Below are 3343 nucleotides of genomic sequence, written 5' to 3' on the forward strand. Positions count from 1 at the left end.
GACAGTTCTAACACTGTAAATTCTTATGATGCTGTGAGCAGCAAAGTGAAATTACATTTTCAGTGTGATTATATATATATTTTTTGGAAATTGAAATGCATTTATGATAATTTTCTGTTAACCAAAATATGACACCATAATAATGCAGCATGTTTTTAAGTTTCTGAGTTTTTGGAAGAAAAAATACTAGCAAAAATACAGCTACTACCTCTACTAAGTGCTACTTCTTAAGTATTTTCTATGACAACTAGCTTTCAATTAACATAAGGAAACTTAACGTTAATTGTTAAGTTAATTGTTTCCCCACATCCCGTAGACATCACATGGACCACCTTCAAAGGGACAACTAATATCAAAGTGTGGAAAGCAACAAGAAATCAGAAGAGAGTAGAATGTTACCCACATATCACTGCAAGAATGTAGGATACACTTACACTCTACACTCTCCACTTCTTTCCTCAGCCACAGTCAGCTTTGAAAAACTGAGACAACTGAAACTTCTTCCTTGATCTTCAAACTAATACAGAAAATACATAAATTGGGGAACATCACTTCTGAATTGAGCAATTCTCTAAGCGTCACTGGACTCATTTGGCGTCTTACTAACACTACAGAAGGCATTATTCTCTTCTCCCACACTTTGCTTCACCATCACGAGTTACCTCATGATTTGTTCATTTACCAAGTAGTCAAAATAAACCCACATCCACAGCAGAAATGAATCTGAGCCGTGCAAAAAACGGAGAGCAGCGCGGTTGCTTAATGTTAGGACTCCAATGCAGAAGAAGAGCGACCAGAGGACAGCCAGGACGCCAGCGGGAGACGGGCGGGACTAAGCCCCACCAGGACCCTCAGAAGGCATTTCCCTCCTCTACAAGATGGAGATCACTCAAAGGTTTGGGAATGATGTCAGTGTTTGGAACACAAGACCTGGCACATTCCAGGTACAATGCGTGTGATAAACGCGACCCACAGGCTTGCCGCAGTGTGGGGCAATGCTCTCAGACCTTTCTGTGTGGGTTTATCTTCATCAAGGAATGATCGTTATCATTGTCTCTACCAGTCTTCATCTGCTTCTCCCCACCTTTGCTGCTGGCTGGTGACTGAACAGCAGCTGAACAGCATAGGAATAATAATAGTTACGCCTCTAACCTGGTTCCATGGATCAGTATTTCATCCTCACCACAACCCTCTCATCAATAAAGTAGGAACTGTTATTAACCATCGTTTACAGATGAGATCGTTTAGGCTTAGAAAGATTAAATGACTTCCCTAAGGCCACAAAGCTGCTGAAGTCTGATTTCAGACCTCAGAAGCCTGGCAACTCTACCACACTGGAAAAAAAAAAGAGAGAGAGAGAGAGAGAAAAAGAGAAAAAAAGAAATCCAGCTTTTCATTCAATAACGCCAAGCTAGTAGGCACGCCCACTAGTTCCTGGCTGTTAGTTTCAATGAGTTCTTGAAACAGGTGAGTCAGAAGAATAACACGCATCACAAACTGTATCAGAGGAGTCTGGCCGGTGTTTGCACTTTGTCATTTGAAAAATATCAATCTCATCCCTCGGGGTATCCGAGGAGCTGAGAATTCCAATTCCTAATCGCTCAGGTGCCATCAGAGGGGATCAGATAGAGCAGTCCAAGAACTGCTCATCTTCCGGTAGGGCAGCTGTGACAGTTCTCCACACAAGCAGGTGAAGCCCAAGCTCTGAGCCGGTCTGAGCCTTCACACACAGCCCCTTCGCTGCCCTCAATAGCGGCTGCATCAGCTGCCTCGCCTTATGCTACTATGAGACAGAGTACATTTAAAAGATTCGAAGCTTTGGTTCGAAAACTTTAGGAAGCAAACAGGTGGCTGCACTAAGAAGCAGGTGCTCCTACTAAATTTCCCTGTGACTTCCAGGGCAACGCGCCAGCTTTTCCCAGAGGGCAGCGCAAACAATCCGAGGGGTCTCCATTTCTGTCCCCTCGTCCAGGACAGCTGAGCCCTGTACAGCCTGGGGAGTGACAACGGGGAAGAGCCTACAAAACCGGCGGGAGGGCAAGATCTCTCCGTGCTCTTCCTTCTCAAGAGCCTCCAGTGGCATCCTGTCTTGCCTGGGATGAGAAGAAGGCAGGAAACAAGCAACCGTCCCAGTACTCGGCGCACGGGAATGAGTCCCCTTTGCTAGCTTTTGGGCCCGATCCTGTTTTTGGATTCTGAAGCAGGCCGGGCAGCAGCCCCAGGTCCTTCCCCTCCCCCACCCCGCCCCCCGCAGCCCCGAGCCTGTCAAGCTCGCACCTGCGGGCCCCCCCATACCTGAGGTCCGATGGGCTGCACCAGGGCGGCCAGGTGGAGGCTGGCCTAACTTCACATTGACAGCCCCGTGAACCAATCAGAACGCGCAACTCCCTTAGCCAGCCAATGGAGAACCCAATCAAAACTCCACTAGGCTTCCTCAGAGTGGCGCGTGAGGGGACGCCTCCAAACCCCTTGGCTGAGGAGCGGGACCCCCGAGAAAGCGAGGAAAGTTCGTGAGGAAAAGAGAAGACAGGCAAGGAAGTACTCACCAGTCCAGGCGCCGGGTGGTCACTTCTCCCTACGGGGCGACATCGCGGCTCAATCTGTGCCGGCCGCACACGCCCCTGACCAACCGCCGCCGCCGCGGTCGTCGCCGCCGCCGCCCGGGCCTCAGGGAGCTTGGCCGCCGCCTGTTTCGAAATGGCCAATCCGAGGGAGGCGGGGCGTGGCCGGCAGAGCCCGCGACCCGCGCGTTGCTTCCAGTCAGCCGCACTCCGGGTCTGCAAGGCTCCTTCCCGGCTCCTTCCCGGCGTCTCCGGGGTACGGCCAGCCAGGCCCCTGTGAAAGGCGAGGTGACCACGTCCCAGAGCAGCGGCAGTCCCGGTGGACAGGAAAGGGAGAGCCACCTCGCCTCTAGGGATGGCTGTCCCTCATCCTAAGATGTGGGCGGATGGGATGGACTGGCGTGTCTCTGAGACCTGTCTGTTAAACGCCGCAACCCTCAACCTGCTGGGAAGCAGCCGGCTGACCTGACAGACTACGGGGACCCGGCCGGAATGGGGGGGTCCTGGAGGCAGAGGCTTTCTTCTCCTGGGCGGGGAGAAGGAGGAGGAACCCCGGAGCTCCAAGCCACCACTGGTGGCAAAAAGAGGATCTAGACCTTTCAGGAAATAACAGAACTCCAAAAAGACATTAACCTCTACCGAAAGACAAACTTACTAGCTCTGTGGGTTAAGATAAGGCAGAGGCCGGCCAAATAAAGACCCAAACAAACAAAAAGTTATGGGCCAACAGCCAGGAGGCGTGTGTTCTACCTCAAACCCACGTCCACCCACTAACTCTGTTA

Source organism: Ochotona princeps, chromosome 15, assembly GCF_030435755.1.
Source record: "Ochotona princeps isolate mOchPri1 chromosome 15, mOchPri1.hap1, whole genome shotgun sequence".
Taxonomy (NCBI): Eukaryota; Metazoa; Chordata; class Mammalia; order Lagomorpha; family Ochotonidae; genus Ochotona; species Ochotona princeps.